Genomic DNA, 10,547 nt, shown 5'->3' on the forward strand with positions numbered 1-10,547 from the left:
TTAATAGTCTTATTAAGTCATAAAAGTTCTTATCAATTTATATTATTCATATGTGTAAGTGTGTATGTACAACTGGATATAAATAGAAGAATAAAAAAAATTAAAATAAATTGAAATTGCTTTTAAATGTGCTCTTCCGTGTTTGGAGTGAAAATGTAAGTGACGAGAGTCAAGCGATGAAATTTGGTGGCTTTTTTGGATGTATTTTTCCAGAATCCGCTCAAATCCCTTCCTGATTTGGATTAAAACCGGCACCATGCCGAGGTCGCGTTTATTTGATGCCAGATTTTGCATCGATTAATCGACTTATTGATGACCATTCTTACATTCTTTACCCTATAAAAGTCACTCAATCATGCAAAAAAAAATTCGAGTTCAAAGATTCCTTAAATCTCAAAATTTATCACTTTTGTGTGAAAATTTACAGATTATTGAAGACAAATTTGAGATCTTCTCGAGTAAATATTTATTTTAGATACTTTTTTTTGTCATGTCTTGCTTACATTCTCACATTTTCACATATTTGCATTTTTCTTTATCATTCCTTACTAAGTTAAGTTACTTTCCATGTTTGCATTTAATATTAGCAACTAAAATAATTATCAGAATTAGAATTCTAGACTTTTTAGCTGTGAGATCAAAAGGAATCTGAATCATTGTGTGAAAACGTGATATTTTTGTGATATCATTTGCATGTTTTCATTACTAAGTGGATTCTATTTTGTTTGGAATTAGATTCTGTTATTTTATAGGACAATAAAAGCAGCACTAGTGCACCCTTGCCACGCATTAATTGGAAATATCATGGAGATGGCTTGACGACACTTCAGAGTCTTAGAAGCCTTAGTAGCCTAACCATTGTGGATGGAATCAATATACCGATTAGGTAAGCGTTCTCGAGACAATGACCAATATTTTTCAGTCCTTCTCAAAATTTGTCATACATATCTCAAAGCATTTAATTCCCAAGACATGAACTGTTGTCATTATGGTACTCAAAGAGGTACCTATTCTTAAAAAGTTATTATTTATTTTACATGTTAATTTTAATTCTATCTTATGGAATTAACTTACTGCACATATAAATACGAGTCAATTGGGAACAATTAAATCAGTAACAAATTACAATTTGAACTGAATTTTTTTAGTGATTTTTAGTGATCGTCTAAATTGACATTTTGGAATTTTTCACCCGGAAAGTACGAGGTACAGAAATTACCTAAAATCCGGCCCCAGACCGACTTGACTTTAAAATCAAGTCTCGTCTGGAACCAGACTCACATTTAAGTTCATAGTTTTGGATATTTCTTAGCCAGGTTACTTTTTGATGTTTATTGTCTTACAGAAAATGATTCCACGAATATCGAGCCATATTTTAGTAAAAGAGGTAAAAAATGCAGCTATAGTGACTATCAATCGTCCTGAGAAGATGAATTCGTTTACTGCATGTATGCCTCGGTAAGTTACTCACCAAAAAAGTTTATCATCAATTCAAATTGTTCTCCTTTCAGGCAGATTTATGACATTCTTAAACACCTTGAATCATCGAACAATAAAGTCGTAGTCATGCAAGGTGCGGGCAGTCGCGCATTCTGTACTGGCATGGATTTGGGTGAATTTTTCAGAAACAGCTCAGCTGAGTCAAGAATGGCCATTAATACCTATGCATCAAAAGCAATGAATTTGATATCGAGCTACAAAAAGCCATATGTAGCACTTATGGATAAAACAGTTATGGGGGGTGGTTGCTTCTTCTCAATGTCCTCAAAATATAGAATTGTCACTGAACGGACAATTTTTGCGATGCCTGAAAATGAAATTGGTTTTTTTGTTGATGCTGGTGCTAGTTATTTTTTGCCAAGACTTAAATTTAATCTTGGTTATTACATTGGACTTGCTGGTGCTCGATTGCATGGATATGATGTCAAAAAATATGGACTTGCTTCACATTACATTGAGAGTTGCATGCTGGATGAGTTTTTAAAATCTGTGGTTGAATGTCAGGATGATTATGATGTTGAAAAGGCGATTCTTCAATTCTCTATAGAACCACAATGCAAGGATTCTGAATTGGATGAGATTCTACCAAAAATAGAAAAATGCTTTAATGGTAACTCATTTGAGGAAATTTTAGACAATTTAAATGCTGATGGAAGTAAATGGGCGATGAAAACTGTTAAGAAGCTCAATCGAATGTCTCCAACAAGTTTAAAGATATGTCATAGACTTGCTAAAATGGGAAATAAATTGACATTGCAAGAAGTACTTAAAATTGAACAGATTCTTGCATATAACTTAGGTATAAGATATCCAGATGATTTTCATGAAGGTATTCGTGCATTAATTATTGATAAAGACATGAAACCAAAATGGAACCCAAGATCATTAAAAGATGTTACACATGAGCATGTTGACAAGTTTTTCGGACCAATACCTGAAAATATGGAACTGAAATTTGAGATTGATGAAAAAAAAGTCAAAATTGTGAATAAAAATTCAAATTAAAATCAAATATCCCCAAATCATGTCATTGACTCCCGAAAACACCTTGAACTTCACTCATTCATTCGTTAATCAACACCAATAATCCGCAAATCCTACGAGAATCTACAATAAGTAATAAAAAATCATTCTATATATAACTCACCGACATAACAAATTACTCAGTGAATCTGAACTGCAATATATCCTTCTCTTTTTCTCACATTGTTTATCGAAGCGCCAAATAACGCCGGATTAAAAATAAATTTTAAAATATATAACGAGAATGAGTAAGGTTGTAGATTTTAGGTTAAGGTGCATATGTAATTTTATTAATGTAAAATTTTGACGTACGTAATTTTGCTTACGTATTTTGACGTAAACTTAAACTGAACACAAGAATTACAATTTTGGCTATTTTTATCAGAAATTTCAGCAACCACAAAATCTCAATAAACCTTTTACACATTTAACATTACGAATTGACATTTGATGTCAAATAAAACTGCAAAAAAAGTGAGAATAAATCATCAACAATAAAAAGTCAGAATATTCAGAATGAGACACAATACAGCACAAGTGTTTACAAGTCTCATTTATATTCATTATTTTTGAAAAAGGTAGCTTTATGATGCACTTTATACGGTCAGTCGACTGTTGCGTCATGCAATCAATTCACGCAAAAATGCGCTAAAGTTTTTCAATTCAACAAGATTTTATTTTATTTTTTTTTATTATTTACTCAACTCATCATCAGCCAAATATATAAACACACAGACAATCTTCCTGAATTTAGTCGTCGCTTGACTCGTTCAGACTTTTTTTTTTGTTTACTAAAAAGCGTTGACTACGTGCCGAATGAATTCTCGAGGTTGAAAAATTAAAGATTATAAACAGCAGAACAATGAAGATTAAAGTTTAGGACTGTAATGGACATGAATAAATAGTAGCAATGGATTAACACAGAAATTTGTCTTTTGTTTACTTTACAGCTCAGTACAGTTGATGTACGTAGATTAGTTAGTTTGTAAACAATCTAGCGTAACTGAGTGAAATTTAATTGATTTTTTTTTATTTTTACGTACGTAAAATTACATATCATGATGTACGTTGTACATATCAAAATTACGGACGTAAAATTCTATTGTGTACGTAATTTTCCAGACGTACGTAAAAGTTTGTTTCGTACAAATTTTACGTAATTGAATACGTAACCTAAAAACTTTAATTTTTATGTGCAAAATTCAATAAAATCCCATCACAACTTTAATACGTGGAATAATTAATCACTATGGCACATGTAGATCTTTTCAGTTGATGAATATTGAATGCAAATTACATCGATGAATATGGATGAGCCTTTTTTTTACATCTCTTGCTTTGTCCATGCCTCATTGTGAGTCAATAATAAGTGCAATTTCATTTTAAATGCATGTTAGCTTCATCTCACTCACACAGTATTAATGAATAAGCTTTTTTGAATTAATTAACACATGATTTGATGTTAACAAAGGAAGTCTAATTGCTTTTTTATTTAAATTTACTGTTTTTTTGTTAGCTATAGATGAGGTTACTAATTAGAAAGAGAGTGTGGGGATCTAATGTGATGGTGAATATGAGTTTTGATCTAAATTTAGGTTTTGATTTTGAATGCGTTGGAATTTTACGTACGTAATTTTGATGTGTACGTAATTATGATGTGTACGTAATTTTGATGTGTACGTAATTTTGATGTGTACGTAGAAAGTTTACATACGAATTTTTGCTAAACGAATAATTATTAAAGTAAACAAAAGTATGTCTCTATTACCTAAATCAAAACCATTGCTCAATAATGATCCAAGTAGATTGACGCTATTAATAATATATTTTAATAATTACAAAAAAAATGTTAATCACGCTCAATTAATAATGAAAAGAATTAGATAATTTGCTAGATCAATTAAAAAGAATTTATGACTGACGAGCTACACAATCTCAAGCACCAAGTCAACAAGTCTATTAATTCCATCACTTTATTTTAGTTTACATCATTTATATTCTCACTACAATCCAAGTGCTGCTCCACATTCAATGTCTAAATGTTAGAATTTAAATTTTTTGAGGTTACCTTAATTGAATTTGGCGCAAAATTTTATTTTGACAGCTATTAAGACTTATTTTATTACAATATGGGAAGAAAATTACGATTATTGAATGTGTTTCAATGCTAAAATGTAATTTTTTTAAGATGTATGTCAATCTTCAATACAGAGCTGGTTCATTTATTGCCTACCTTCCCTCCCTATTCATTGTTTAAGGCATAACAAAATCTCGACTCTCTCCCCACTAACAGTGTTACTGTCAATAAATGAACGGCTCTATATGCAAGTTGAAGATGAATTAAAGATGAATAGAAGAAGGGCCACCAGTGAAAGCTAGCTAGGCAAACTGATACACCTCCTATTACCAACCCTGTGTCCTAATCCAAAGTCAAACCATCCAAAAAACATCAACAATAAAAATTTCAAAACAATTCCGAAAAATTAAAACAAAACAAAAAACACCGACAAGTTGATGGACATGGAGCCATGCGAGACGCATGTAAATCGTCTGTTTTCGTCCGAAAATGAAAAGTAAAACAGAGCTTAAATAAAAAAAAAAGTTTTTAAATATTTACATCTGCAAATTGATTTTTTTAGTTTCAAGAAGCTAGAACTTGTGATGAATTGACTCGATCGATTTACTTTTCTGAGGAATTGATTCTGAAAATAAAAATATATCGAGACATTCCAGTTAAAAAAAAATTGAAAAAAATATTTACTTTTATTTTTTTTTTCGTGGATATTTTTGTTTAAAATGGAATTTTGAAGATGTTTTGAAATTCTTTTCAGACTTGATATTAAACACAGTTCTAAGGAAAAGATATTCGTGGAATTTAGCAAATATTTTGAATCATTCTGGACATTAAAATGTTTGAATTTGCATATTTGGTCAATAGATTCCAAATTTTGAGATTAGAATTTGGTCAATGGCGATCAGATTATAATCAAATTCTTACATCCCCAGGAAGTTCGGGCCTCCAGCAAGTAGAAGAATTTTTTCCAAAAAATAGTAAGAGGTTTGATCCTAAGCCCTTAGACATGGGATCGGATTCTCGGTATACATATAACACCACCTAATGGATGCTCGGCACTACAAGTGTAGGTGTTGTTGCAGGTGTATATTGAGAAACCCTTAATTGAATACGCCCTTGCTTGTAACTAGCAAACAACTATTTTTTCAAAAATTCAAGCCTCATCTACAATTTACATGTCCACAATCTATTTCCTTGAACTCAAACCTTTACCTTACTAACAATTCTGCATGCAGTAACTAATGATGACAATTTCTAGGGCCGCTGTTGCTATCCGACGTGCAATTTGCTCATTCTATCATAAAATAATGACAATAATGCTATAACAATTTGTGTCCGAGCAAGACTTGATGTGGGTTTATTTTTTTTTTTTTATTGAGACTGAAAATTTCTCTTGTGTGCATTTTTTTCTTCCTTTTTATTCATTTTTTTATTGTAATAAATGAAAGTTTATAATGAACAATAATTGCGATTGCATGCGAAATTTTATTGTTATTGAAAGTGATGACAGACAATTGTTTTATACAAAGGGCATTAATGTGTGTCAATTCTTAGTTGATTCAGAGTTGGACAAGTATGAAAGCGGCTGAACTTTAAATAATCTAATGTAAAGACGTCTGAGTATCAAAATCTCTAGTGTGAAGTCGCTCGATTCCAAAAATGCAGTCTAAACGCACATGAATCTCAAAAATTCTAGAGTAAATGCTCATGATCCTCAAAAATTCCAATATTAAGACACTTGATCAAAATACCAACCCTGAATATCAACATTTCATATATATTGCAGTCAGAATCGAGTATATATAAACATGTAAATGCGTCAGTTGTGCGTGGGTTCCGCTTGACAACAACAATAAAAAGCAAGATTCTTGAGAAACTGACAGCCATGAAGCAAAAGAATAAAGAGAAAAAATTATATTTTAAAATGTATAAACAATAAAAGAACAAAAAAGATGAAGGAGGAAATGTTAAGAAAAAAAATTAAATAGAATACCTTTAAAGACATTGTAAAGGGAATGTTCAGAATTTACATAATAAAATGAGTCTAATTTTAGAATATTTGGTATTAAATCATACCCAGAGACACCTTACACACATAGCAAGACAAGACAAGATGACACCACAAAAGAAATATTAACTGATAATATTTACACAATTTTACTTTCGCTTCTTATCTTTTCAATTTATTTTTTTTTTTATCATTTTACAAACTCTTTGTGATCGTTTGTTCTTCTTGTTCTTTGTGATTCTAGCTCTAACAAATTGTCTGATATGCCACAAAGTGTGATAACAGAACAAACAGTTGATAAGGAGTGGAAACAAGCACAAGGGCAATTAAGTAAAACAATAATTGAGTTTCTTTTTTTTTGCTTTTTGAGGTTCTTGAGATAAAATTCGTCAGAATCTCATACAAAATTTAAATTTTTAAAAACCGTTAAAATTTGAATTTCTGAAAATTGTTTCAAAATTGAACATATTTTGGGTGGTTTCTAACAAAATTCACATAAGGACAGATAACTGATAAACTTAAAATTGTTTTCAATTTTTTGCACGCCTACAGCACGAGATTGAATGTTAAAATTGTTTTGATAACAAAACAAACTGACAAAAACACATTTAAGGTCACTTATCTCGTTTAAATTGAATATGTGCAGCCATTTTTTTAATGTTCTCAAAAATGTGCTATTGAAAAGCAACAAAACCGCAAAATTGTCGCGAGATGAAGATTAAGTTGAATGGTTTTAACTCATTTGCATGAACATATCTCAAAATAAGCAAAACTAACCCATTGAATTGTTGGAGCATGTTCTAAACAAATTATGAATTTTTGATAAAATCTGAGTCAATTCTTAGTTGGTGAGCTAACGACACTGATGCTATGTTCCCACTACATTCTAAGATTGTAGTTAGGTTGAGGCAGCAATGAGCTTGAGTATAAAATAAGTTTGACGTTAAATTTTCGCAGATCAAGTGTATTCACACTAGATTTTTGATGTTCAGGTGCCTTCACACTGGAGTTTTGGGTTTCAGGTGCTTTCAAATCACAGACTATAGGCTCATGTGGATTCTAAATGACTGACTAAATGAAAAGTCCCACTAAATCAATTTAAATGCCATATTTTCCCATGACAAAAACCAATTCATCTCGAATTGATAAATTTTAATTTAAATTCAAATTTTCTAACGAATAGAATAAAATCATCAATTTATTTCACAACTTCAATTCAATTCAATCAATAAAATTCGAAAAATCAATCAAGCATTCATACGAATCAGCTACTACGTCAGCCAGCAATAAAATCAGCAAAATGAAAAAAATTACTTTAAATTTGCTAGATTATAAAAATTTTATATAGAAAAACTACTTTTCTGATTTGATAAGAAATAAAAAGAATCAGAAAAATTTCTGGTCTAAAAATAGAAAAAAAGATGAACATAGACTAGCTCGTGAGATTTTGTGTTTTTGTAGGTCATGATTTAGCTTGTATTTAACTCAGACAATTTATTTTACTTAGTTAGATTTGATTTTATTAATAATCAATCATTAATAATTGACATGAAGTTGGCACTTTTGAATGCGAAATATTAAAAATTTATTTAGAGCATTTATATTACAGTTTTTACGAGGTTCTTTCTTCGATGGACTTTCTGACTCCAAAAATTCCTCGCTAGTCCCAATTATACCATCTATGTATAACCTTCTTCAACTCTTGGAAGGAAGCTCTAGATTAGGACAGTGTTGCACTCGGTATTGGTAATTGGCATACAGAATCAGCGATGAATCCACCCAGGCGTCATCTGAAGGAAGTCGAGAATCAAAATTGATCTGTTCAGCCAGTTAAGAAGTTAAATGAGAATCCCATTTCATCCCAATTTGCATCTTTAAAGACAAAATATGTAGATCTAAATAGCTTACAAACCTGACCCATCGCAATTCTCGCATAAATTCATTAATTTTATTAATCTGAAAAATGTCAACAGTCCAATAATTTTTCATCGTCAAACAACGAGCTACAGCTGTCTTCTATTAATAACTACAAACAAGCATTCATATCTAGCAGTCAATAATAAAATTGTTCATCCATAAGGGCCATAAAATATAATAAATTTGCTTTAATTTAGGACACAAAAATTGCTTTTTTAATCAGTGTTGCTAAAACTATGGTTGGCGGTGCAATAAAAATGCAAAATTTTGGATGTAAGTTTTGGAACTTAATATTGATAAATCCTAGATTTCAGCATGTCATTTGTTGAATAATTAATTTGAGAACTTCTGGGCGATAGAATAAAAAAATTGATAAAGCAATAGCAAGTAATGTGATATATGCGACGTAAAATTGTAGAAATTGATGGGCTTTTTTCTTCTTACTGCCTTAATCATTTTTGATGGTTTATGGATTGCCAAGACTACTGTGAAGTTAGTTGATTTTTTGGTTTCTGTTATTAAACTGATGTTGCAGGTTTTTAAGGGTTTGGCAAAAATGACTAATTTTTTCCGTCTTAAATGACCAAGCCTGTGCATTGATCAAAATCAGAACTCGAAGTCGACTCGGATATTGATCAAAACTTAGCAAAAATTGACATTTAGATGCGCAGGCCTGCATTTTTGTACCTTATAGTTGAATGCCTGTAGCTTTAAAAGAACCCTACAGGTTTTCCAGTTGCAACTGAAAAATGACTGAGTTTATAGCTTTCATTTTATATTAACTGAACTTATCCAGCACGTGCCAATATTCATTACATCTCAAGTAACATCGCAAAAAAAATTACATCCAGAATTTTCTTACCCACCTATATTGACATTAAGTCACAATGTTGACTTTTCAAATGATAAAATCACAGTCGATATTGTTCTGTCAATAAATAAGTCAATATTGACTGCATTTAAAAGAAAGAAAAGTCTCGTATAATTCTGAGTGCTTTTTCAAGTTCCTCATATCAATGATATAATAAATAATAATTGTGTTGTTTGCTTCTTGAATTCAATGAACTGCAATTGTTGCTAAGGTTAAGTTCAATGCCTTGCAACTGGAATAGGTGATGTTCTTAGCTTAAATTTGGTACGGTGACTTTAAAATCATTTGTTCGAAATTTGTCAGCGAACATTAACATAAAATAGAGCATAATTGACATAAAGCTGAGCAAAATTGACTAAAAACTGAGCATCATAAGCTCAAAATCATCCGAAATGCTAACTAGACACAAGTTCCTCACACAACCCAACTCATATAAAAAAATTCAATTTTCTCCGTAAACATCCAATAAAAACCGTAATTCCCTTAACAAGCTTGTTATTATCAATAGCTCACAAAAGTCAATTAGTCGTACTAAATTTAGCTCCAAAACGACCTTCATTCTCGTTCAAGTTAGTTTAACAAATAATTTTTTTTTCGGCACTTAACTGAGTGCGAATTATGTACACATATAGCGAAGATGGAAAATAAGAGAAGATTGAATATAAAAAGATTGAACAACAGAACCAGTTTAGACTAGTCGAGATATTAATCAAATAATAAAGCATTCGATTTAAATTGTCATAATTTTTGTTATATTTATGGAATTTTACAGGTTGGATAAGATATAAGGTTGCAAAAACTTGACAAAAACTGAACAAAACTTGAGAAAATTTGACGAAACTGAGCAAAACTTGACATATAATGAGCAAATCTTGACGAAACTGAGCAAAACTTGAGAAAAATTTGAAAATTTACTAAAATTTGACATAAAATGAGCAAAACTTGATGAAACTGAGCAAAACTTGGCAAAAAGTGAGCAAATCTAGGCGAAAATTGAGCAAAAATTGACAAAAATCTGAACCAAACTTGACAAATTAGACAAAAAATGTGAAATTTATAAAATCAGAAAACTTCACCTAATCACAAAAAGACAATAGAAGTCGACCGCATCTTCAGCATCACCACTCACAGAGTCCCACACCAACTCTGAAATC

General features: G+C 30.9%; 1 long non-coding RNA gene and 1 pseudogene across 1 annotated transcript; both read left to right on the top strand.

Annotated features, from left to right (window-relative positions):
• Window positions 1–1,115: 1,115 nt before the first annotated feature.
• Window positions 1,116–2,505, top strand: LOC139085661 (3-hydroxyisobutyryl-CoA hydrolase, mitochondrial pseudogene; annotated as a pseudogene).
• Window positions 2,506–9,880: 7,375 nt separating this feature from the next.
• Window positions 9,881–10,128, top strand: LOC139085671 (uncharacterized). The gene is made up of 2 exons (XR_011543944.1): window positions 9,881–9,962; window positions 10,026–10,128. It is a non-coding gene; the product is annotated as an uncharacterized lncRNA (long non-coding RNA).
• The last annotated feature ends 419 nt before the right edge of the window (window positions 10,129–10,547 follow it).

Source organism: Chironomus tepperi, unplaced genomic scaffold (genome assembly GCF_022539635.2).
Source record: "Chironomus tepperi strain 1889 unplaced genomic scaffold, CSIRO-AGI_Ctep_v1 contig_79, whole genome shotgun sequence".
In the NCBI taxonomy this organism is placed as follows: Eukaryota; Metazoa; Arthropoda; class Insecta; order Diptera; family Chironomidae; genus Chironomus; species Chironomus tepperi.